Source organism: Symphalangus syndactylus, chromosome 16 (genome assembly GCF_028878055.3).
Source record: "Symphalangus syndactylus isolate Jambi chromosome 16, NHGRI_mSymSyn1-v2.1_pri, whole genome shotgun sequence".
NCBI classification, from domain to species: domain Eukaryota; kingdom Metazoa; phylum Chordata; class Mammalia; order Primates; family Hylobatidae; genus Symphalangus; species Symphalangus syndactylus.
The window spans coordinates 95,216,886-95,244,648 of record NC_072438.2 but is presented as its reverse complement, the minus strand read 5'-3'; the positions used below and the strand labels follow the sequence as shown (position 1 = coordinate 95,244,648).

The 27,763-nt window shown below is 37.9% G+C and overlaps 1 long non-coding RNA gene across 1 annotated transcript; it reads left to right on the top strand.

Annotated features, from left to right (window-relative positions):
- The first annotated feature begins 358 nt into the window (after positions 1-358).
- LOC129464868 (uncharacterized) lies at positions 359-27,763 on the top strand. The gene is made up of 3 exons (XR_008651785.1): positions 359-447; positions 17,275-17,345; positions 27,659-27,763. It is a non-coding gene; the product is annotated as an uncharacterized lncRNA (long non-coding RNA).

The window sequence follows — 27,763 nt, the reverse complement described above, 5'->3', positions numbered from 1 at the left end:
TGAAGGTGGGAAGCTGGCTGTGGAGCTGTTACAATGGAGGTTCCAGGTAAGAAGGCTGCAGCAAAAGCTACCTTTTCTGCTATGCCTTGGGAAGGTGGGCAGCCAAGGGGCCTTGAAAGAGCCTGTACAAGGGGCCTGTGTGGTGGGACCTCAGCGGGGAGGTGCTGAGAGAGCACTGAGAGAGGCCTGTTGAGGTGACGTCACTTGGCTGATGAGACTGCTTAGGTTTGTGATTACTAGAGGGGTGTCTACAAAGAGTCACACAAGCACCCAAGGAGGTGTGAACCCTTGGTATGTTTCTCCTGACAGCCTTTGGTAGCCAAGATAATTTTTTAAAAGCACCAGCTGAATAAAATGTCTTGTATTAATGTTTTTCTGTTTCTTCTTTCTCTTATCCCAGACCCTATATCCTGAAGGTGGCTCCAACGAAAAAAGAGAAGCAGCAAGGTAAATTCTAGAAAAGACTAAACATTTTCCTCTCTTTGGTGTAGAGAAAAATGAATGAAAAACAGGAATTTTTTTTAGATTTTATTAATGTTATGATATCTGATAATGAGACTGTTCTAATACCTGAAAGGAACCCCAAATCTTTGGAATCCATCCAAGGTATCTTTCATACGCAGCACAGGGAGAACTGGCTAAGCCTATTTGCAAAAATTATTTGTTTCCAGGATTGTAACCTGCAGAGTCCAGCTTATTCCATTAAAAGGTGGTGTCGATTTGTCAGGTCCACCGGATGCGAAGGACCTAGTTCCCCAGAAGGAAGCTTTCCTGTTCTGAACCCATGAGAGATTCTCCCAATTCATGCAGAGAGGTGTGCAGCATCTTTCTTCATAGCCCTACACCCTATCCAGCCTTAGGAAGGAGTTGCCAAGAAATCTCTGTGGCCACACTTGAATATTTTTGGTTGATTATGCATCAAGAACCAGTTATTATTTTATGATATGTTTAGAGAAACCAAATCTTTCTTGGTCTTCATTTCTCCCATACAAAACAAACACATAAAAATTCCCATCTCTATAGAATCTTTTAAGTATTCCATTTTTTAAGTATTTACAGTGGAGATTGGGGCCTACAGTAGATGCTTCATATTCTCTAATTATCACCACAAATCATGCTGAAAGGCTTACAGAGATCATGTAACTTCCTGGCTGTGTCTAACTGAAATTCTGTATCCTTTGACCAACCTCTCCCCAGTCTCTCCCCACCCCCAGCTTCTGGCAACTACCATTCTACTTTCTGCTTCTATGAATTTGTTTTTTTTAAGATTCCATATATGAGGATCATGCAGTGTTTGTCTTTCTATTCCTGGCTTATTTCATTCAACCTGTGTCCTCTTGGTTGTTCCACGTTGTCGAAAATGTTAGGATTTTCTTTTTTTTTTTTTTATTGCCTTCTTTTATTTTATTTTATTATTATACTTTAGGTTTTAGGGTACATGTGCACAATGTGCAGGTTTGTTACATATGTATCCATGTGCCATGTTGGTTTGCTGCACCCATTAACTCGTCATTTAGCATTAGGTATATCTCCTAATGCTGTCCCTCCCCCCTCCCGCCACCCCACAACATTCCCCGGAGTGTGATGTTCCCCTTCCTGTGTCCATGAGTTCTCATTGTTCAATTCCCACCTATGAGTGAGAACATGCGGTGTTTGGTTTTTTGTCCTTGTGATAGTTTACTGAGAATGATGTTTTCCAGTTTCATCCATGTCCCTGCAAAGGACATGAACTCATCATTTTTTATGGCTGCATAGTATTCCATGGTGTATATGTGCCACATTTTCTTAATCCAGTCTATCGTTGTTGGACATTTGGGTTGGTTCCAAGTCTTTGCTATTGTGAATAGTGCCTCAATAAGCATACGTGTGCATGTGTCTTTATAGCAGCATGATTTATAGTCCTTTGGATATATACCCAATAATGGGATGGCTGGGTAAAATGGTATTTCTAGTTCTAGATCCCTGAGGAATCGCCACACTGACTTCCACAATGGTTGAACTAGTTTACAGTCCCACCAACAGTGTAAAAGTGTTCCTATTTCTCCACATCCTCTCCAGCACCTGTTGTTTCCTGACTTTTTAATGATGGCCATTCTAACTGGTGTGAGATGGTATCTCATTGTGGTTTTGATTTGCATTTATCTGATGGCCAGTGATGATGAGCATTTTTGCATGTGTTTTTTGGCTGCATAAATGTCTTCTTTTGAGAAGTGTCTGTTCATGTCCTCTGCCCACTTTTTGATGGGGTTGTTTGTTTTTTTCTTGTAAATTTGTTTGAGTTCATTGTAGATTCTGGATATTAGCCCTTTGTCAGATAAGTAGGTTGCAAAAATTTTCTCCCATTCTGTAGGTTGTCTGTTCACTCTGATGGTAGTTTCTTTTGCTGTGCAGAAGCTCTTTAGTTTAATTAGATCCCATTTGTCAATTTTGGCTTTTGTTGCCATTGCTTTTGGTGTTTTAGACATGAAGTCCTTGCCCACGCCTATGTCCTGAATGGTATTGCCTAGGTTTTCTTCTAGGGTTTTTATGGTTTTAGGTCTAACATGTAAGTCTTTAATCCATCTTGAATTAATTTTTGTATAAGGTGTAAGGAAGGGATCCAGTTTCAGCTTTCTACATATGGCTAGCCAGTTTTCCCAGCACCATTTATTAAATAGGGAATCCTTTCCCCATTGCTTGTTTTTGTCAGGTTTGTCAAAGATCAGATAGTTGTAGATATGCAGCATTATTTCTGAGAGCTCTGTTCTGTTCCATTGATCTATGTCTCTGTCATGGTACCAGCACTATGCTGTTTTGGTTACTGTAGCCTTGTAGTATAGTTTGAAGTCAGGTAGCGTGATGCCTCCAGCTCTGTTCTTTTGGCTTAGGATTGACTTGGCGATGCAGGCTCTTTTTTGGTTCCATATGAACTTTAAAGTAGTTTTTTTCCAATTCTGTGAAGAAAGTCATTGGTAGCTTGATGGGGATGGTATTGAATCTATAAATTATGTTGGGCAGTATGGCCATTTTCACGATATTGATTCTTCCAACCCATGAACATGGAATGTTCTTCCATTTACCTTACTATACTTTAACGTCATAATTTTCTTATTCTTTTGCCCTACATTCCTTGCTAAATAAACTATACGTTTTTATGGCAGCAGATTTCTTTAGCTTTGTTTGATATACAAATATGAATAAGACAATAAATATTGAATTACCAAAGGGATGAATCATTACAAAGCAATAGTAGATTACAAGAATTTGCAAGGCAGAGGGGAACAAACTTTTTGAAAGAGTTGACTTTGCACACATCTAGACCAACCTATATATTTTATGGAATCAACTAAAGTGCTTGAAAATACATGTCTAGAAACCACTGTAAAAGTACTGTAAACCACCAGAAAATCATTTCTGTACACTTTTATCTAGAGGAAGCTAGCCAGCTCTATAAAATAAAGACTAATTGAATATTTTGTTGACACCATTTTAAGAGCCAGAAAAGAACATTTTGTAGTTCTTCAAGGTTATATTTACCCTAAACATTTGAAAAATCCAAATCTGAGCTGACAGATCAAACATAAAATCCCATCAGGCCTTTGCTGCCGCATATAGCATCTTTTTTCCTACATAAAATCTATCCTGTGCACCTCTATCTACTGAATGAAGCTTTCTGTTTCCAGAGTGTGGCTTTTGTGGTGAACAGAGGTTTGTACTGATTTTAACACTGTAAGCAGGCAATCCTCCAGCCCTTATCTATTTCCCCCTAGTCCCATCCCATTGCCTGTTTTCCTCTATATCCTCAGTCTCTGCCTTGGCGGCAGCTCAGATGACTCCTGACCTAGTTCAGCCAATGGCAGGAGATAAAAGGGTGGAAAGAAGAGAACAGGTGTGGCCTCAGCCTTGACTGCAGCACCAGATCCCACCAGACAGGCCTTGGTGGCCCCACTCCTGTCTCTGGACTCATAGTGTTGCCTCCTCCCTAGGTCAGCCAAGCCTAGCAGTGGGAGTGACTTCATGTGTTTGCCAATAGCTGGGTCTCCCCACAATGTTCTGTTGGCCTCTCAACTTCTTTCATTGTCAAGTTACCAATCTCCTGAATTAACTCCTCTTTTTTGTTGTTGTACATATTTAGAGTGGTTTCTGTTTCCGTGGCTGAACTCTGAGTAATAGAGCAGCAATAATTTCCCAAGGGAAAGGAGGAAGACGGGTTGGCTCCAGTGAAGACACTTAGGATGTGAAGAGTTCCCATAACAGTTCACCATCTCTGGGGCAGTTACACAACAGGGATCCCTGACTTCTTCAGAACTGAGAGTTCAAATCAGGACTATCTGGTGATGAATCTATCCATTAGAAGCTGATAAGTGGCTTACGTGGACTATACGAGGTCTCACTATGTTGCCAGGGCTGGACTTGTACTCCTGGACTTGAGCAATCTTTTTTCCTCAGCTTCCTGGGTGGCTGGGACTGCAGGTGTGAACGACCACATCCAGACTCTACAGTTTTCATATAATTGTCCATCTGTGATGCCACATACCACATCTCAATTTTACAGATGTTCAGAGAAGTTAGGTAACTTTTCCAAACTCATCCAGCTAATAAATAACATTGTAAATTACATCAACTGAAGGATGCTTGTTATTGATTACAAATTGCATTTATCAGTTGGTCAGATGACTAGTCAGCCACTGGATTATTCCAAGAAGATTCTATCATAATAAGTTATTAGAAAGTTGTTCTTAGACAAATTTTATGCTTTCTCCCAGACCTGAAAAATAGCAAGGCACATATATAAAATACGATAATTCCCAGTGCTCATTTATCAGCAATCTGGAACTTCCACAAGTAAGTTTTAACAAGTTAATCACCTGTCTTAGAAGTATATATGATCTTAATAATAATAGCTGAGGTTTATACAGTGTTTAATAAATGCCTGGCATTCTTATAAGCATTTACATTAATTAATTCATTTAATTCTCAAAAGAACCCTCTTAAATGAGGGGATTTTAAAAAGTTAATGGAAAATATAATTAAAAGATAAAAATAAAAAATACAAACTTTATTATTCAACATAAGCTCCATCAAGGTAAAGACAATTATGATTATTATTTTTTGAGACAGTCTCACTCTGTTGCCCAGGCTGGAGTGCAGTGGCGCAATCATAGCTCACTGCAGCCTCAAACTCCTGGGCTCAATCAATCCTCCTACCTCAGCCTCCCAAGTAGCTGAGATTGCAGGTGCGTGTGGGCACATCCAGCTAATTTTTTTATTTTTAGAGAAACGAGGGTCTCACTGTGTTGCTCAGCCCAGTCTCAAACTCAAGACACTTTTGTAAGCAATAATACCAGCTATTTAGTTCATCCCTAAAGAACTGAGGGTCAGAAGGAGCCAAATCAGAACTGTAAGGTAGATTCTAATGATTTCCCAGAAAAACTATTGCTAAATTGCCCTTGTTGATGAGAAGACTGAGCAAGAGCATTGTTGTCATGGAGAAGAACTTTATGGTGAAGCTTTCCCAGGTGTTTTTCTGCTAACATTTTGGCTTTTTCAAAACACTCTCATAATAAACAGATGTTATTCTTTGGCCCTTCAGAAAGTCAACAAGCAAAATGCCTTGAGCATCACAAAAAACTGTTGCCATGACGTTTGCTCTTGACTGGTCTGCTTTAGCTTTGACTGGACCACTTCCACCTCTTGGTAGCCATTGCTTTGATTTTGCTCTGTCTTCAGGATCATATGGGTAAAGCCTTGTCTCATCTCTTCTTACAGTTCTTCAAAGAAAATCTTCAGCATCTTGATCCTACTTGTTTAAAATTTCCATTGAAAGATCTGCTCTTGTCTGCAGTTGACCTGGGCACAATGGTTCTGGCACCCATTGAGTAGAAAGTTGGTTTAACTTTAATTTTTTAACCAGAATTGTGTAAACTGAGCCAATTGAGATATCTATAATGTTGGCTATTGTTTCTGCTGTTAATCATTGGTGCCCTTCAATTAAGGCATAAACAAGTTAAATTGTTTCCTTGCAAATTGATGTGAATGGTCTGCTTCTGTGGGCCTCATTTTCAGCATCATCTCTTTTCTTCTTAAAACAAGCTATCTATTTATAAACTGCTGATTTCTTTGGGAGCCTTGCCTCCATAAGCTTTTTGTAAAGCATCAATGACTTTACCATTCTTCAACCCTAGCTTCACCATAAATTTGATGTTTGTTTTTGCTCTAGTTTTAGCAGAATTTATGTTGCTTTGATAGGGAATCTTTTCAAACTGATATCTTATGCTTCCTAATGCCTCAAACTAGATCCTATTCAGTCAGGTAGTAACAAGTTAGTATGAGTTTATTTTGGTGCAAAAAATTTTGAAATACATGCATGGATTTTTTTATAATATACATTTTCTATTAACTTTTTGAAGCCCTCTTGTTTGTATAGTATCATTTTCCCCATTTTATTTATTGTTTTATTGTTATACATTTAGGGGATACAAGTACAGCTTTGTTATATGGATATACTATGTAGTGGCAAAGTCTGGGCTTTCAGTTGCACCCATTGCCCAGATAATGAACACTGTACTCAAATAGGGAGTTTTCAACCTTCACCTCTCTCCTACCTTCCCACCTTCAGAGCTCCAGTGTCTATTATTTAACTCTGTATGTCCTTGTGTACCTATTGTTTAGTTCCCACTTTCAGAAGAAAACGTGGCATTTGACTTCCCATTTCTGAGTGATTTTACTTAGAATAATGGCCTCTAGTTCTATCCATGATGCTGCAGAAACCATGATTTTGTTATTTTATGGCTGAATACTATTCCATATATATATAATGGAATAGTATTTTTATGGCTGAATTCAGACAAGATTTTTAATAATTCAGACAAAATTTATATATATATATTTTCTTTACCAAATCTCTGTTGATGGACACTTAGGCTGATTCCAAGATTTTGCAGTTATGAATAGGGCTGTGATATACTCTTTTCCATAAAGATTGTACTAATATACATTCCCACCAATGGTGTACAATTGTTCCCTTTTCTCTGCACCCTCCCCAACATCTGTTGTCTTTAGACTTTATAATAATAGTCATTCTGACTGGTGGAAGGAGAAATCTCGCTGTAGTTTTAATTTGCATTTCTCTGATGATTAGTGATGTTGAGCATTTTTTCTTATGTTTGTTAGCTGCTTGAATGTCTTCTTTTGAAAAATGTCTTTTCATGTCTTTTGCCTGCTTTTTAATAGAGTTATTTGTTTTTTTTTTTGTTGAGTAGTTTGAGTTCCTTGTACATTCTGGATATTAGGGCTTTGTTGGATGAATAGCTTGTAAATATTTTCTCCAATTCTGTAGGTTGTCTGTTTACTCTGTTGATTATTTCTTTTGCTTTGCAGAAGCTTTATTTTAACTACATCTCATTTACCTATTTTTATTTTTGTTGCACTTGCTTTTGAGGTCTTAGTCATAAATTACCTCCCTATGTCAATGTCCAGAAGAATTTTCCCTAGGTTTTCTTCTGGAATTTTTATAGTTTCAGGTATTATATTTAAGAATTTAATCCATCTTGAGTTAATTTTCATATATAGTTAGAGATAGGGATCCAGTTTTATTCTTCTGCACATGGTTATCCAATTTTCCCAACACTGTTTATTAAATAGGGTGTCCTTTGCACAAGGTATCCTTCAACTTTGTTGAAAATCAGTTCGTTGTGGGTATTTGGCTTTATTTCTGGGTTTGCTATTCTGTTCCACCAATTTATGTGTCTATTTTTATGCACAGTATCATGCTGTTTTGATTACTGTAGCCTTGTAGTATAATTTATAGTCAGGTAATGTAATGCCTTCAGTATTGTTCTTTTTGCTTAGGACTGCTTTGGCTATTCAGGCTCTTTTATGATTCCATATAAATTTTAGAATTGTTTCTTCTAATTCTGTGAAAAATGACGTTAGTAATTTGATAGAATTGCAATGAATCTGTGGATTGCTTTGGATAATATGGTTATTTTAATGATATTGATTCAATCCATGAGCATGGAATGATTTTCCATTTGTTTGTGTCATCCACTATTACTTTCATCAGTGTTTTGTAGTTCTTCTCATAGAGATCTTTCACCTACTTGGTTAAATGTATTTCTAGTGATTTTATTGTTTTGTAGCTATTGTAAATGGGATGAGCTTTTGTTTTGGTTCTGAGCATGATATTTATTGATGTATAAAAATACCATTGATTTTGTATCCTGAAACTTTACTGAAGTCATTTATAAAACTTAGGAGTCTGTTGGAGGAGTCTTTGGAGTTTTCTAGGTATAAGATTGTGTCATGGAGCAAACAGTGACTCTTAATTCACTTGCTAGATTGCTCTAGCTAAAACTTCTAGTACTATGTTGAATAGGAGTGGTGAAAGCTAGCATTCTTATCTTGCTCAAGTTCTTAGGGGGAATGCTTTCAACTTTCCCTATTTAATATGATATTGGCTGTGGATTTGTCATGTATAGGTTTTATTACTTTAAGGTATTTTCCTTTGATGTCCAGTCTGTTGAGGGTTTTATCATGAAGGGATAATGAATTTTATTGAATACTTTTCTGCATCTATTAAGAGGATCATATGGTTTTAAATTTTAATTATTTTTATTTGGTGAATTATATTTATTGATTTCCATATGTTGAACCATCTTTGCATTTGTGGAATAAATACCACTCAGTCATGGTGTATCTTTTTGATGTGCTGTCGGATTCGGTTTGCTAGTATTTTTTTTTTTTTTTTGAGGATTTTTGCAGCTGTATTTATCAGGCATGTTGGTCTGTAGGTTTTGGATGTTGTTGTTGTGTCCTTGTCTAGCTTTGGTATCAAGGTGATGCTGGCTTCACAGAATGAATTAGGGAGGATTCCCTTCTCCTCGATTTTTTTGGGAATACTTTCGGTAGGATTGGTACCAGTTGTTTGTACATCTAGTAAAATTTGGCTGTGAATCCATTTGGTCCTTTGCTCCTTTTATTGTTCTTGGGAGATCTTTTATTACTGATTTATTTTCACTACTCATTATTGGTCAGTTAAGCATTTGTGTTTCTTTCGTGTTTAATCTTGGGAAGTTGTATGTTTCTAAGAATTTATGCATTTCCTTTAGGTTTTCTAGTTTGTGTGTTTAGAGATGCTCATAGTATTTTCTGATGATGATCTTTTGTGTTTCTGTGGCATCGGCTATAATGTCATTTTTGTCATTGCTGATGGTGCTTATTTGAATCTTTTCCTTTTTTCTTGGCTAATCTAGCTAGTAGCCTATTAATTTTGTTTATCATCTTTTCAAAGAAGTAACTTTTCATTTCTTGATCCTTTTCTTTTGTGTTAATATCATTTAGTTCTGCCCTGATCCTTGTTATTTCTTTGCTCCTGGTAGCTTTGGGTTTGATTTGCTCTTGTTTTTCTAGTTTCTTTAGGTGCAACCTTAGATTGTTAAGTTGTCATCTTTCTATCTTTTAAATGTAAGCATTTAGTGCTATAAACTTCTTTTAGCACTGCTTTTGCTGTATCTCAGAGATTTTGTTATATTTGGTCTCTATTTTTATTCATTTCAAAACACTTTTTAATTTCTGTCTTAATTTCATCATTGATGCAATCATCATTCAGGAATGGGTTGTTTAATTTTCATTTATTGCTATAGTTTTGAGAGTTCCTTTTGGTATTGATTTTTAGTTTTATTTTAGTGTGGTCCAAGAAGATACTTGATATAATTTTGATTTTTAAAAAATGTATTTAGACTTACCTTGTGGTCTAGTGTATGGTCTGTTTTGGAGAAAGTTCCATGTGCAGATGAAAGGAATGTATATTCTGTGGTTGTTGTGTAGAATGTTCTGTAAAAATTTGTTAGGTTCATTTGGTCTAGAGTACAATTTAAATCTAGATTTTCTTTGTAGATGTTTTGTCTCAATGATTTGTCTAGTGCTGCCAGTGGGATGTTGAAGTTTTTCCCTATTATTGTATTGCTGTCTATCTCTTTTTTAGGTCTAGTAGTATTTGTTATATGAATCTGGGTGCTTTAGCGTTGGGTGCATTTGTATTTAGGTTTGTTATGTCTTCTCATGGAATTGATTTCTTTATCATTATATAATTATCTTCTTTGTATTTTCCAACTGTTGTTGATTCAAAGACTGTTTTATCTGATATAAGCGTAGGTACCTCTGCTAACTTTTAGCTTCAATTTGCATGAAATATCTTTTTCCACCCTTTTACTTTGAGTCTGTAAATGTCTTTACCATTTAGGTGGGCTTCTTTCAGGCAGCATATGGTTGGATCTTGTTTTCTAAATCAATTCCACCAGTCTATATCTTTTAAATGGACTGTTTAGTCCATTTACATTCAATATTTACATATTGATATATGAGGTTTTATTCCTGTCATAGTGATAATTGTTACTTGGCTGCTCTGTGGTCTCAATTGTGTGATTGCTTTGTAAGATCAGTTTCATACTTTCATGTGCTTTTATGATGATGAGTATTGCCCTGTTGTTTCCATGTTTAGAACTCCTTTGAACATTCCTTGTAGGTCAAATTTAGTTGTGATTAATTTCCTTAGCATTTGCTTGTCTGGGAAAGATTTTATTTCCCTTTCATTTATGTTACTTAGTTTAACAAGATATAAAATGCTTGGCTGGCAGTTTTTTTTCTTTAAGAAGACTGAAAATAGGACTTCAATCTCTTCTGGCTTATAAGGTTTCTACTGAGAAGTTTATTGTTAGTCTGATGGGATTTCTTTTACACATGATTAGACACTTTTTTTCTTGCTGCTTTTAGGATTTATTTTTCCTTCATGTTGACTTTAGTAGTCTAGTGACTATTTGCCTTGGTGAGGTTTTTATGGCTAAGTATCTTCCACATGTTTTCTGCAGTTCTTTTATCTCACTGTCTAAATCTCTAGCAAGACTAGGGAATTTTTCCTGAATTTGTGCCTTAAATAGGTTTTCCAAGCTCTTTCCTTTTTCTTCTTCTCCCTCAGAAACTCAAAGGTTTGGTTGTTTTAAATAATTGCATATTACTCAAAGACTTTGATTTTTTTTTTAATTTTTTTCTTCATTTTTGTCTGACTGGGTTAATTTGAAAGAATTGTCATCAAGTTCTGAAATTCTTTCTTCAGAATGGCTTAGTTTATTGTTAAGCTTTCAACTCTATTTTGTAATTCTTCAGTGAATTTTCTATTTTCAGAAATTCTGCTTGATCTTTTAAAAAGTATCTCTTAAGTATATTTTTTCATCCAGATCTTTAATTGTTTTGCTGAATTCTTTGTGTTGGTTTTCAAATTTCTCTGGGACTTCATTGAACTTACTTACAATTCATATTTTAATTATATATCTGTCATTTCAGAATTTTCATTTTGGTTTGGATCCATTGTTGAATAACTAGTGTGATCCTTTTGAAGTGTTGAACCACTGGGTTTTTTTCATATTCATGGTGTTCTTACACTGGTTCCTTCTTATCTGCAGAAGCTGACTTTTTTAATGTTTGAATTTACTTTTGTTTGAATTGGACTTTAAAAACTTTTATCTTTCCTTCTTGAGAATGTGACTGTTATATATGTTGTGTCGGTCATTTGGCTTTGATTCTGGGTGTTTTCCAGGGACCAAGGCTCTGTACGAGTTCCTTGGGTTACAGATAGCCTTTGTCTGATGGCTTTCTCAAATGTTGGTTCAAGTAGCAATGTACTGGGCATATAAGCAGGCTCATTCTAACTGGCGTGAGACAGTATCTCATTGTGGGTGTGATTTGCATTTCTCTAATGACCAGTGATGATGAGCTTTTTTTCATATGTTTGTTGACCACATAGATGTCTTCTTTTGAAAAGTGTCTGTTTATACCCTTTGCCTACTTTTTGATGGGGTTATTTTTGTTCTTGTAAATTTGTTTAAGTTCCTTGTTTATTCTGGATATTAGCCCTTTGTTAGATGGATAGATTACAAAAATTTTCTCCCATTCTGTAGGTTGCCTGTTCACTCTGATGGTAGTTTGTTTGCTGTGCAGTTTAGTTAGATCCCATTTGTCAATTTTAACTTTTGTTGCAACTGCTTTTGGTGTTTTAGTCATGAAGTCTTTGCCCATGCCTATGTCCTGAATGGTATTGCCTAGTTTTTCTTCCAGGGTTTTTATGGTTTTAGGTCTTATATTTAAATCTGTAATCCATCATGAGTTAATTTTTGTATGAGGTGTAAGGAAGGGGTCCAGTTTCAGTTTTCTGCATATGGATAGCCAGTTTTCCCAGCACCATTTATTAAATAGGGAATTCTTTCCCCATTTCTTCTTTTTGTCAGGTTTGTCAAATATCAGATGGTTGTAGCTGTGTGGCATTATTTTTGAGGCCTCTGTTCTGTTCCATTGGTCTATATATATATATCTGTTTTGGTACCAGTACCATGCTGTTTTGGTTACTGTAGCCTTGTAGTATTGTTTGAAGTCAGGTACCATGATGGCTCCAGCTTTGTTCTTTTTGCTTAGGATTATCTTGGCTATATGGGCTCTTTTTGGTTCCTATGAAATTTAATGTAGTTTTTTCTAATTCTGTGAAGAAAGTCAATGGTAGCTTGATGGGAATAGCATTGAATCTATAAATTACTTTGGGCAGTATGGCCATTTTCATGATATTGATTCTTCCTATTCATGATCATGGAATGTTTTTTCCATTTGTTTGTGTCCTCTCTTATTTCCTTGAGCAGTGGTTTGTAGTTCTCCTTGAAAAGGTCCTTCCCATCTGATCTCGGCTCACTACAACCTCCGCCTCCCAGGTTCAAGTGATTCTCCTGCCTCAACCTCCTGAAACTGGGATTACAGGCATGTTCCACCATGCCCAGCTAATTTTTGTATTTTTAGTAGAGACGGGATTTCACCATGTTGGTCAGGCTGGTCTCAAACTCCTGACCTCGTGACCCACCTGCCTCAGCCTCCCAAAATGCTGGGATTACAGGCATGAGTCATCGTGCTCAGCCTAGATTTTCTAGTTTGTTTGCATACAGGTGTTTATAGTATTCTCTGATGGTAGTTTGTATTTCTGTGGGATCAGTGGTGATATCCCCGTTATCATTTTTTATTGTGTCTATTTGATTCTTCTCTCTTTTCTTCTTTATTAGTCTGGCTAGTGGTCTATTTTGTTAATCTTTTCAAAAAACCAGCTCCTGGATTCATTGATTTTTTGAAGGGTTTTTCGTGTCTCTATCTCCTTCAGTTCTGCTCTGATCTTAGTTATTTTGTGTTTTCTGCTAGCTTTTGAATTTGTTTGCTCTTGCTTCTCTAGTTCTTTTAATTGTAATGTTAGGGTGTCAACTTTAGATCTTTCCCGCTTTCCCATGTGGGCATTTAGTGCTATAAATTTTCCTGTAAACACTGTTTTATCTGTGTTCCAGTGATTCTGGTATGTTGTGTCTTTGTTCTCATTGGTTTCAAAGAACTTATTTATTTCTGCCTTCATTTTGTTACTTACCCAGTAGTCATTTAGGAGCAGTTTGTTCAGTTTACATGTAGTTGTGTGGTTTTGAGTGAGTTTCTTAATCCTGAGTTCTAATTTGCTTGCACTTTGTTCTGAGAGACTGTTTGTTATGATTTCTGTTCTTCTGCATTTGCTGAGGAGTGTTTTACTTCCAATTATATGGTCAATTTTAGAATAAGTATGATGTGGTGCTGAGAAGAATGTATATTCTGTTAATTTGTGGTGGAGAGTTCTGTAGATGTCTATCAGGTCCACTTGGTCCAGAGCTGAGTTCTAGTTCTGAATATCCTTGTTAATTTTCTGTCTCATTGATCTGTCCAGTATTGACAGTGGGGTGTTAAAGTCTCCTACTATTATTGTGTGGGAGTCTATATCTCTTTTTAGGTCTCTAAGAACTTGCTTTATTTATCTGGGTGCTCCTGTATTGGGGGCATATATATTTAGGATAGTTAACTCTTCTTGTTGTGTTGATCCCTTTACCATTATGTAATGCCCTTCTTTGTCTTTTTTCATTTTTGTTGTTTAAAGTCTGTTTTATCAGAACTAGGCTTGTAGCCCCTGCTTTTCTTTGCTTTCCATTGCTTGGTAAATATTCCTCCACCCTTTTATTTTGAGCCTATGTGTGTCTTTGCATGTGAGATGGGTCTCCTGAATACAGCACACCTATGGGTCTTGACTGTTTATCCAATTTACCAGTGTGTGTCTTTTAACTGGGGCATTTAGCCCATTTACATTTAAGGCTAATATTTTAATGTGTGAATTTGATCCTGTCATTATGATGCTAGCTGGTTATTTTGCACATTAATTGATGCAGTTTCTTCCTAGCCTTGATGGTCTTTACACTTTGGTATGTTTTTGCAGTAGCTGGTACCGGTTTTTCCTTTCCATATTTGGTGCTTCCTTCAGGAGCTCTTGCAAGGCAGGCCTGGTGGTGACAAAATCCCTCTGCATTTGCTTATCTGTAAAGGATTTTATTTCTCTTTCACTTATGAAGCTTAGTTTGGCTGCATATGAAATTCTGGGTCAAAAATTCTTTTCTTTAAGAATGTTGAATATGGGCCCCCACTCTCTTCTGGCTTGTAGGGTTTCTGCAGAGAGATCTGCTGTTAGTCTGATGGGCTTCCCTTTGTGGGTAACCTTTCTCTCTGGCTGCCCTTAACATTTTTTCCTTCATTTTGACCTTGGTGAACCTGATGATTATGTGTCTTGGGGTTGCTCTTCTTGAGGAGTATCTTTGTGGTGTTCTCTGTATTTCCTGAATTTGAATGTTGGCCTGTCTTGCTAGGTTGGGGAAGTTCTCCTGGATAATAACCTAAAGTGTGTTTTCCAACTTAGTCACGTTCTTCCCGTCACTTTCAGGTACGCCGATCAAACATAGATTTGGTCTTTTCTCATGGTCCCATATTTTTTGGAGGCTTTGTTCATTCCTTTGCATTTTTTTCCCCTAATCTTGTCTTCATGCTTTATTTCATTAAGTTGATCTTCAATCTCTGATATCCTTTGTTCCACTTGATTGATTCAGCTATTGATACTTGTGTATGCTTCACGAAGTTCTCATGCTGTGTTTTTCAGCCCTATCAGGTCATTTATGTTTTTCTCTAAACTGGTTATTCTAGTTAGCAGTTACGGTAACCTTTTATCAAGGTTCTTAGCTTCCTTGCATTGGGTTAGAACATGCTCGTTTAGCTCAGAGGAGCTTATTGTTACCCACCTTCGGAAGCCTACTTCTGTCAATTCATCAAACTCATTCTCCATCCAGTTTTTTTCCCTTGCTGGCGAGGATTTGTGATCCTTTGGAGGAGAAGAGGCATTCTGCTTTTTGGAATTTTCAGCATTTTTGCGCTGGTTTTTCCTCATCTTTGTGAATTTATCTACCTTTGATCTTTGATGTTGGTGACCTTCGAATGGGGTTTTTGCATTGGTGTCCTTGTTGTTCATGTTGATGTTATTGGTTTCTGTTTGTTAGTTTTCCTTCTAACAGGCCCCTCTGCTGCAAGTTTGCTGGAGGTCCACTCCAGACCCTGTTTGCCTGGGTATCACCAGCAGAGGCTGCAGAACAGCAAAGATTGCTCCCTGCTTCTTCCTTGGGAAGCTTCTTCCCAGAGAGGTACCCACCAGATGCCAGCTGGAGCTGTCCTGTATGAGCTGTCCTGTATGAGGTGTCTGTCGACCCCTGCTGGGAGGTGCCTCCAAGTCAGGAGGCACGGGGGTCAGGGACCCACTTGAGGAGGCGGTCTGTCCCTTAGCAGAGCTCAAGTGCTGTGCTGAGAGATCTGCTGCTCTCTTCAGAGCCATCAGGCAGGAACATTTATGTTTGCTGAAGCTGTGCTCACAGCCGCCCCTTCCCCCAGGTTCTCTGTCCCAGGGAGATGGGAGTTTTACCTATAAGCCCCTGACTGGGGCTGCTGCCTTTCTTTCAGAGATGTCCTGGCCTGAGAGGAGGAATCTAGAGAGGGAGTTTGGCTATAGTGGCTTTGCCAGGCTGCGGTGGGTTTTGCTCAGTTCGAACTTCCTGGTGGCTTTGTTTACACTGTGAGGAGAAAACTGCCTACTCAAGCCTCAGTAATGGTGGACACCCCTCCCCCTACCAAGCTTGAGCATCCCAGGTCATCATCCCAGTGGATTTTAGCTTGCTGGGCTCCATGGGGACGGGATCTGCTGAGCAAGACCACTTGTCTCCCTAGCTTCAGCCCCCTTTCCAGGGGAGTGAACGGTTCTGTCTTGCTGGCATTCCAGGTGCTACTGGGGTATGAAAAAAATCCTACAACTAGCTCAGTGTCTGCCCAAATGGCTGCCAAGTTTTATGCTTGAAACCCAGGGCCATGGTGGTGTATGCATCTGAGGGAATCTCCTGGTCTGCAGGTTGTGAAGACCATGGGAAAACTATAGTATCTAGACCAAATAGCACCATCCTTCATGGCATAGTCCCTCATGGCTTCCCTTGGCTAGGGGAGGGAGTTCCCTGGCCCCTTGCATGTCACTGGTGAGCTGATGTCCCACCCTGCTTCTGTTGGCCATCTGTCTAACCAGTCCCAATGAGATGAACCGGATACCTCAGTTGGAAATGCAGAAACCATCCACCTTCTGTGTTGGTCTCGCTGGGAGCTGCAGACCGGAGCTGTTTCTATTTGGCCATCCTGCCAGCCCTCCTTCATGTTGGGTCTTTAACTGCCACGGTACTTGTCAGTTAGCACACAATTTAGCAGAAATGCTGCTTTACTGACTTGATAAAAGTTGGTCAAGAGTCTTATTATTTGTCTTTTTGCTGTGGATTTTTAAGAAAGTCGTTATCTTCATGGTCTGATTTCTTTTTGAGACAGAGTCCCACTCTGTCCCCAAGGTTGGAGTACAGTGGCCTGATCATGGCTCACTGCAGTCTCGAACTCCTGGGCTCAAACAATCCTCCTACCTCTGCCTCCCAGGTATCAAGGCGTAGGTCACTACACCTGGCTATGTCACCATGCCCAGCTAGTTTTTTAATTTTTATTTTTTGTAGAGATGAAATTCCACCATGTTGCCCACAGTGGTCTTAAACTCTTGAGCTTAAGCTATCCTCCCACCTTGGCCTGGTAAAGTGCTAGGATTACAGGCAAGAGCCACCCTGCCTGGCCCATGATCTGATTTTCAACAAGATAAAAGCTACTCCTAAGATGATATTTTCACTCTGTCACTCTCTCTTGTTCTCTCCCTTTCTACTTCATCTAAGAATCATAGTGGCAGAGATATAACTGTTAGGCAGTAATTCTACTAAATTATATAATTCCCCATTTCACACTCTTAAAATTCAAGTTTGGTGATAATTATCCCACTATATTACTAATATTTCCACATAAATTTTTTTCCAGATACTTCAGATTATGACAAGGGTTGAAAGAGCCTCGCCACATTGGCTGCTTAAGAACAAAAGAAGACATTGGTAAGGAGGTAATGAAGAGAGAAATACAGTCTAAAATATAATCTGTAGTTTGTTTGCTCAACTATAACAGAAAGAAATTGGGGCAGAGAGGTTATGGACCATCCTTTCTCATCCCCGCCTCCACTCTGCACCCTGTGTAGACCAGGAGACTGCAGTGAAAGCTCATGAGTTTGACTTCTTTCTCCCAACATATCCGCCCGGGCTTATGAACACCACCTCATGAGCTAACTTTCGTCATTGGAAAGGTGAAATGAGGCAATCCCTCTAAGATTCATCACTGAATCAGGAGTTAAGTAAGAATCCCCCCACTCTGCCTCATTTTGAGATTTTTGGCAAATAAGACTGATTTTATTTCTTTATATTTTTATTGTACGTAAAGTAAAACGAGACAATATTTGGGCATCGCATGAGGCAGAAAACACAGACGAGGCAATGAATGATTTAGACAATTTGTAAAGACATCGCTATTATTTCAGATCAAACAGATGGGCAAGAACACACACCCATGGAGAGGTTAATTGATTGATAGGATCAGTGAAAAGCTCAATGGACACTGAGACACAATGAGATACTGAGATCATTACAAAGCCATCGCTGTGAACTCTTCTTTGGAAAACCTCCATCCCATTTATTAAAAGAGTTGAATTCATCTCCCTTTTTATGTGTTACAACAGAGAAAGATGACCTTGCAGATTGTCTAGAAGTATTAGACCTGAGAGCACACATGAGAGAGTCTTTATGGTTGGAAAAGCCACTGCAGATCTTTGTGTCTTAACATTTCTAACTCAAAATAACAAAACAGGAAGAATGATTTAGGTTCCTTGGGATGAAAAGACTCTCCAGTTGTGCAAGTATGAATATATAATTATAAAATTATATATGTGTACAGAAAGTATTATTTGTAATTGTGTTCATATTTACTTATTTTGATACCTACTGCTAAGTTATCTAGGATTAAAGATGGGAAACTAACTGAACTGTACAATTTCCTCTGAATATATGAGACCTGCTGATAATTTTTAGATTAGAGACACAATGTTGGTAAGCAAAGAAGGCTTCCTGAAATCCAAACAGGACTGCTTCCTTTTAGAACAAGGCTAGTGCAGAATCACCTCCTTTTTATCCACAGGCCAAATCCTGCTTCCAGGTAGGTTTTCTTTATCCCAACTGATGATTACAGAATGTTTGTACTAACATTTAAATATTAGGAGTATTCACATAACAGCTTGGATATTTATCTCCTCTTGGAAATCAGAGGATCTGACCACAAAGAGGTCTTAAATCCCCAGAGGGTCACCACTGGCTCAAAGCAAACAGTGGTTCCCTTTCATTTCAGTTTTCAGTAGGTACCAACCTGCCCACTATTCATTCACTCAACTGCCTGCTCCTGTAGGAATGCAAGATTGTTACCTTTTGTCTAGGGATTGGATTTCAGCTTTACAAGTTCAAAAATTTTATTTAAATTCATATAAGGTTTGGTCTAGCATAAGGCATCTGTTTCACAGTATCCAAAGATTCCACCTGACAAACAAAATGCCCATTTGTTAACTTATCATTAGAAATATTGACCAGGCCAAACACAGTGGCTCACGTCTGTAATTCCAACACTTTGGGAGGCTGAGGCAGGATCTGCCTCACTTGAAGATCTGGATCACATGAGGTCAGGAGTTGGAGACCAACCTGGCCAACATGGTGAAACTCCATCTCTACTGAAAATACAAAAATTAGCCAGGCGTGGTGGCACACATCTATAATCCCAGCTACTCAAGAGGCTGCAGCAGGAGAATCGCTTGAACCTGGGAGGCAGCAGTTGCAGTGAGCTGAGATCACGCCACTGCACTCCAGCCTAGGCGACAGAGCAAGACTCATCGAAAAAAAAAAAAAAAAGAAAAAAGAATTATTGACCAAATCACTGTTATCAAAAGTTCTGTACATTCTCTCTCAAGTATCTGTCTCCCTAAGAAAATCAAGCTGACGGTCGGGCGCAGTGGCTCACGCCTGTAATCCAGCACTTTGGGAGAAGGAGGTGGGCGGATCACGAGGTCAGGAGATCGAGACCATCCTGGCTAACACAGTGAAATCCCGTCTCTACTAAAAATACAAAAATTAGCTGGGCGTGGTGGCAGCAGCCTGTAGTCCCAGCTACTCCAGAGGCTGAGCCAGGAGAATGGCGTGAACCTGGGAGGCAGAGCTTGCAGTGAGCTGAGATCGTGCCACTGCACTCCAGCCAGGCCTGGGCGACAGAGCGAGACTATGTCTCAAAAAAAAAAAAAAAAAAAATATCAAGCTGACAATGTTTGGTGAGTTGAAAAATGAGGCAAGTGGGTAGTTAGAGAATCTTAAAGACAAACTCACATTGGGATGTATCAAACCCTTCTGGGCCAGCATGATGGCTCACGCCTGTAATCCTAGCACTTTGGGAGGCTGAGGCAGGTGGATCACCTGAGGTTAGGAGTTCGAGACCATCCTGGCCAACATAGTGAAAACTCATCTCTACTAAAAATACAAAAAGTTTTCTGGGTGTGGTGGCAGTCACCTGTAATCCCAGCTACTCAGGAGGCTGAGGCAGGAGAATCGCTTGAACCAAGGAGGCGGAGGTTGCAGCGAGCCGAGATCACACCATTGCACTCCAGCCTGGGCATCAAGAGTGAAACTCAGTCTGAAAAAAAAAAAAAAAATCCTTCTAAGACCTCCAACCAAAGGTATCTGCCTCCTTCAGGGAGTGGATTTCAAGATGTTTTAGTAGTACCAAGGCACATGGAGGTGGCTTAGGTAAGTCACTGCCCCTCTGCTCCCCAAGCCCCACCTCCCACATACTTGAACACTTCAACCACAGCGCCTCACTTTTACATGGGTCACCCCGTTTGAAAAGTGCATCTGTCTGTGCATGGAGGGGGGCACTTAAACGTAAACTCAAAAGGAATTTTGAAGGCCACAAGCTTAGACACTCTTCTTGATGTTGGCAGAGACATCATCAATTGAGAACTGGCTTATGGTAGCAGAAGACAGTTTCCTGAGAATATTCCCTTGGGCTACTGATAGAGATTTCACTCCTTACATAGAAATCTCTGCAGATAACTAGGCTCACACTTTCAACATTGCTCCTTGCAATCACTGTTTCAGAGAATGGCTGTTTCCTAAACTCACTGCATCTTAAGAACTATGTATGGGTTATAGGATATTCACATACAGAATATGCATAGTTAAATAGGATTCTTCTTTAAGGGGAGAGAAGCTGCTTCCCCGATTTGGTATGTATCTTGCATCTTAGATAAGACTTTATAGAACGAGGAAATTCGTGTCTACTTCTAACACCCTCAGTGGAGAATATCCTGTTTTAAAATGTTAGTATGTTTATATGTATACATAAATAATATGTTGATATGTACAGTTTTTATATGTGTGTGTGTATACTCCATTGAGAAAACTACTTTACTCCACTGAGAAAATCATTCAATTTAATTAGGTGCTCTTATTCAAGGGGATTGTTTGCTGCTGACAGTGGTAATGGCAATAAATGCACTGATACATTTTGGCCTTTTTGAGGTTTTTAAGAGTAACATGGTAACCTTTAGAAGGGCAGCTGATACAACAACATTCCATTTCTGATTCTCCTCTGGAAGGTTTTTTAAAAGCTCACATTTCTTCTAATCCCCTTACATGACATTTTCTCCCAAACTATGATTTTGGCTCTATTTCTGTGCAAATGAATTGAATTTTATGAAGGAGTCTTTGGAAAGAGAGGCATGTGTGCTGTCCAGAAGATGCCCATAGAGCTTTTTATAGCATCTAAAACTTACCCACAAAATTTTGATCATAGGATAATCGAACCACAGACACTGCTTCAGTATGTTTACCTATAAAACTACTATATATTAAATATCTGAAACATTTTAATGCTTTGTATTCTATTTATTATCATAAGTGAATTCAACATTTGATGGGGAAGTTAATGGAATTCCAATAACTTGAAAATTTGAATTACTTATTATGGGTTCATGTTCAAAATTTTTTCTTCTAAAAACTTTCCATTATCATAAATATTTTCATCCACCTCAAACCCATAAAAAGAATAAACTATGCTATGCTTACAGAGTTATGCCAGAATCTTTGTTTTCTAATGGGATTCTTTTCTAATGAAAGTGTTTTTTTTTTCTGCCCATTTTTAAGTGAGGGACACAAGTAAGTAAATGTTTGAAAACAAAGTGAGAGTTTTTAAACCAAACATGTTTGGTATCCAAAATATGAATAACATACAGGTGACTGAAAAGAAGATATTTCCTAAAATTTCACCAAGGAATGTCAGGTATGAGCTACTTGTTGGAAGAGCCAAAGATCAAGTTGTTGAACTAATACCAGAAACAGCTCATGGAAGCTGCCTTCCAACAGCTACATCTTATTTCGCCAGTGGAATTTGGAAACTGTCAGCAAAATGTAAAATGTATCCCCAGCAGCCTTCTCTGGTTTCTTCCTGGCTGTTCATGTGGTTTATTTAACATCATTTGCTTTCTTTTTAAACCCCTAAGGGACAGAGATGGGGAAGAGGGTGTATTACAAACCATTCTGTCTCCTTTTAGTTCCTCTGAGCCAGATGTGTATTTTCCTTAAGCGTATCATTGGCTTTTTGTTAAAATTCCAAGGGATTCAAAGAAAATCAATCTATATTTTTAATAAACATGCTGAAAATTATTTGTTCAGTTGACAGTTTAAGTAAATGATCCGTGTTACTGCTAGAAAATCATCTTATTTGCCCATTTTTTGTATTTGCACATATAGATTCTCCTGAAACTGTTTAGAATAAAGCAAGTCTTGTGAAGACCCTGTGTGAAGCTGGTGTTTGTTTAACTCATAGATTTAATAAATTAATGTCTAGAATAGTCAGAGAGACCCAACGCTTTGGCTGTTAGTTTGAAAAAAAAAAAACTTGTTATAATTCTCAACGTAGCTATTCTATTCTACTATCCAAGTCAGCACAGCATGTTACAGACTTGGGATAGTATTGTGTTATGAGTATGACAGAATTACCTGTATAGTGGGGATTTCATATGATTCAATTTAATGTATAAGGTAATACTTCAACTTAAATTCATATGAATCAATTTCTAAATTGATCTATCAACTATACAGTAGCTCCTAAAAGGGGAAAAAGTGGGACAATATTGAGACTGTTGAATAAAATAGGGCCTACTTAGTGAGATACATAGAAATCTGTTTTTTTTTTTTCTCTTAAGAGTCCAACTAAGCTAGGTAAGCCTTAGCACTAATCCCATCATCCAGAGAGTGGGCTAGGGCATTCTCTGGGCTCCCTGTGGCCAGGACATGTTGCTACACTGAGAAGGACAGCATTGGGCCAGTGGCCACTGGATGGCAGTTGTTCAGGGGCGATGTTACAGGTAAAGACAGGATGTTGTCTCTGGATTTTAGGTTATATAACATCACTGAGTTCAAACTTACTTACTCACATCAACAATGAATGGGTGATCCATTAGCCTGCTATCCTCTTATGCAAAGGTTAAGTCTTGAAGGACAAGTATGAGCACCTAAAAGAAAGAAGGGAAGTGGGGCTGTGATGATTCAGACAGAGGAATCAGCCGGAACAGAGACTGAGCTACTGGGAGAGGAGGTGGCTGACCTGTCTTCGTTACATAGGTTCTTTCTACCAATGTCATTCCTCATTTTCTCTTTCCTTCTAATGACTCATCTTCCTTCCACTAAGTAAAAGTAGACTGCTAACAATTTTATATGTATAAGATTTAAAATTTTTTTGAAAAACAGATAATTAGAAACACTGAATTTGCCCTCAAGAGAATTGTTGACAATTATCTTGAAGGTGATAATTTTACCATAGTTAAGAGTATGAAATTTGGAATCAAAAAACCCAACTTTGATTCTTAACTCTACCACTTACAGAACAGGACCAAAAAAAGTTACTCAACTTCTTTAAATCTTGATTTTTCTTGTCTATAAAAGGAAAATGAATTATTTATCTAGAACAAATGCAATCAAACCCTTATAGGCATTGCTGCTGGAATTGTAAAACATAGCTCTTTGGAAAACAGTTTAGTTGTATCTAGAAAACCCCATTGTCTCAGCCCCAAATCTCCTTAAGCTGATAAGCAACTTCAGCAAAGTCTCAGGATACAAAATCAATGTACAAAAATCACAAGCATTCTTATACACCAATAACAGACAAACAGAGAGCCAAATCATGAGTGAACTACCATTCACAATTGCTTCAAAGAGAATAAAATACCTAGGAATCCAACTTACAAGGGATGTAAAGGACCTCTTCAAGGAGAACTACAAACCACTGCTGAGTGAAATAAAAGAGGATACAAACAAATGGAAGAACATTCCATGCTCATGGGTAGGAAGAATCAATATCGTGAAAATGGCCATACTGCCCAAGGTAATTTATAGATTTGATGCCATCCCCATCAAGCTACCAATGACTTTCTTCACAGAATTGGAAAAAACTACTTTAAAGTTCATATGGAACCAAAAAAGAGCCCACAATGCCAAGTCAGTCCTAACCCAAAAGAACAAAGCTGGAGGCATCACGCTACCTGACTTCAAACTCTACTACAAGGCTACAGTAACCAAAACAGCATGGTACTGGTACCAAAACAGAGATATAGATCAATGGAACAGAACAGAGCCCTCAGATATAACGCTGCATATCTACAACCATCTGGTCTTTGACAAACCTGACAAAAACAAGCAATGGGGAAAGAATTCCCTATTTAATAAATGGTGCTGGGAAAACTGGCTAGCCATATGTAGAAAGTTGAAACTGGATCCCTTCCTTACACCTTATACAAAAATTAATTCGAGATGGATTAAAGACTTACATGTTAGACCTAAAACCATAAAAACCCTAGAAGAAAACCTAGGCATTACCATTCAGGACATAGGCATGGGCAAGGACTTCATGTCTAAAACACCAAAAGCAATGGCAACAAAAACCAAAATTGACAAATGGCATCTAATTAAACTAAAGAGCTTCTGCACAGCAAAAGAAACTACCATCAGAGTGAACAGGCAACCTACAAAATGGGAGAAAATTTTCGCAACCTACTCATCTGACAAAGGGCTAATATCCAGAATCTACAATGAACTCAAACAAATTTACAAGAAAAAAACAAACAACCCCATCAAAAAGTGGGCGAAGGATATTAACAGACACTTCTCAAGACATTTATGCAGCCAAAACAAACATGCAAAAATGCTCATCATCACTGGCCATCAGAGAAATGTAAATCAAAACCACAATGGGATACCATCTCACACCAGTTAGAATGGCCATCATTAAAAAGTCAGGAAACAACAGGTGCTGGAGAGGATGTGGAGAAATAGGAACACTTTTACACTGTTGGTGGGACTGTAAACTAGTTCAACCATTGTGGAAGGCAGTGTGGCGATTCCTCAGGGATCTAGAACTAGAAATACCATTTGACCCAGCCATCCCATTACTGGGTATATACCCAAAGGACTATAAATCATGCTGCTATAAAGACACATGCACGTGTATGTTTATTGAGGCACTATTCACAATAGCAAAGACTTGGAACCAACCCAAATGTCCAATAACGATAGACTGGATGAAGAAAATGCGGCACATATGCACCATGGAATACTATGCAGCCATAAAAAATGATGAGTTCATGTCCTTTGTAGGGACATGGATGAAACTGGAAATCATCATTCTCAGTAAACTATCACAAGGACAAAAACCCAAACACCGCATGTTCTCACTTACAGGTGGGAATAGAACAATGAGAACACAGGGACACAGGAAGGGGAACATCACACTCCGGGGACTGTTGTGGGGTAAGGGGAGGGGGGAGGGATAGCATTAGGAGTTACACCTAATGCTAAATGACGAGTTAATGGGTGCAGCACACCAACATGGCACATGGATACATATGTAACAAACCTGCACATTGTGCACATGTACCCTAAAACTTAAAGTACAATAATAAAAAAAAAAAGTTAAACATAAACTTATCATATCACCCAGTACTTATTTTCTAGTTAGTTACCCAAGAATAGTGAAAACATATGTCTACTACTGGATAGTTGATAGAACCATTCAGAAATGAATTCACATGAATTCAAATTGAAGTATCATCTTAATCTTCATAACAATATTAGTTATAATAAGCAAAAGGTGGAAAAATCCAAAAGTTCATCAACTGGTAAATGGATAAACAAAATGTGATTTATTCATGCAATGGAATAACATTCAGTAATAAAAGGCAACAAAATACTTAGACATTCTATAACATGAATAAATGTCAAAAACATTATGCCAAATAAAGGAAACCAGATAAGGCTACATATTATATGATTAGATATAAATGAAATGTCCAGAAAAGGCAAATCTATAGAGACATAAAGTACACTGGGGGCTGCTTGGGGTTGAAGACAGGAATGAAGTCAGTATAAAGAGGCAAGAGAGATCTTATCAGAGTTATAAGAATGTTCTAAAATTAGTTAATAGTACTAGTTGCACACCTTGGTAAATTTACTAAAAGTTATCAATTGTGTAATTACACAGGCAAATTTTACGGTATGTGTAATGTATATCTCAATGAACCTTTTTAAAACAAATCATAGCAATCAACCAAAATGGTTAAATCATATAAGTTTAATACAAATACTCACTAAAATATTGATATTTGAAAATAAATTTTCAAATAAACCAGTAATAGCCAATTAGAATATTTAATGGATAAAGGGTCCCAATTGTAGGAGCAACAAATACTAAAAAATATTGCTTTACTGGAGATATAGCAGAACCTGAGAAGCCTACAGTCTGTACTAGTATGCTTGGGTTTACATCCCAGCTACCATGGTGGGCAGGTGAAATTAGCCTCTTTCTGCGTCAGTTTACTCACCTAGGGATGATAACAGTATGTGTACCATAAGGATGTTGTAAGGAATAAATAAGATAATATTTACAAAATGCAAAGAGCAATGCCTGGCATATAGGAAATGCTATATAGTGGTATAAAATGTTCATGCCCATGCATAAAATACAGAAACAAGAATATTCATTACAACATTCTTTGTACAAGTGAAAAATTAGAAATAATGTCTGTTAATTTAAGAAATGACTATATAAATAATGCCAATATTTTGAAGACTATGTAGTATTTTTAAAGAATGACATAGATCCATATGTTTTAGTCTGGAAAAATCTCAAAGATACACTGTTAATGGAATACAGAAAGATACGGAACAATAAAAATAGAATGATTCTATTTAAGTTAAAAACATGTTGCTTGTGCACGTAAGTGTATGTGTGAGTTATTAAAAGAATAGGTTCTGAAACGATACATACCTATCTGGAGTGTGGATGGCAAGTGTGTGAGAGAAAAGACTTTAACTTTTTATTTTGCATTTCTTCCTTGTTTAAATATTTAAACATAAGAATTCATTCAAGAACTCACATAAGGATTAAAGTGGAAAGTTAAACAAATAGGCCTGCTACGTATCTCAGAGAGTGGGCGCTGCCATCCAATGAGCCCTTCTATGTAAAGAGTGCCGCACATCAACACATAAGAGCAAAACAGCTGCACACCGATGTGTTCAGTAAGTGATGGCTTTTTAAATCCTGAAAGAGATTACCTGTACACTCTCAGAAGCTGACTGAAAGTCCTTATGGAAAAGAGGAAATCTTGCCTCACAGGTCAACTTCAAAGCCATGATGGACATATGTAAAAGATATAAGAAAAGGCCCAGGTCTTAAGCCACAGCATATTGTAAATCCTTTTATTTTCCTAGATTCAGTGAAACCATTCCTTTTGAATTGTGCTGCAAAGATGGCCTTCGTTCAGAAATTGGAAAGTGCAGCTAGTATTAGAAGAATATTGCCATCAACAACCTGCTTACTGTACAGTGTTGTCTAGATTAACATAGAATATTCTCACTCATATATTGGATGGTCTGGATGAGGAAAGCCCAAGAGATATTTGATGTAAACAAAGCCCAGCTTCCATTTTTCTGGCTTAGATCTAATTTGAAATGTCCTGAGTGGCAGAACTTCTTTCTATCCATTCTCCTGAGAGCCTTTCTATTAATCAAATATTTCCTATTATCAAGAAACATTTCCTGACATCCAGTCTAAGTTTTTATCTTTCTTATGGCATTACATAATTTGGTTAATAAAATTACCCTATTAGCAGATCAAAAATGACATTCATGTTGTTACCCATTTTCTTGTTGTTGCAGCGTGATTATGTGGATCTAAAGCAACCAGGAAGTGAAGTGAACATCATTTTCTTTTATTTCCTTCATCTCTCCCATAGATATGAAGAGTCAGGTCACTAGAAAACAGAATATCATGGGATCATGTTTGACCGCACAAGTGGTCTCTATCAATATCTATGCCTGAAGAGGAAGAATGTTTGCCT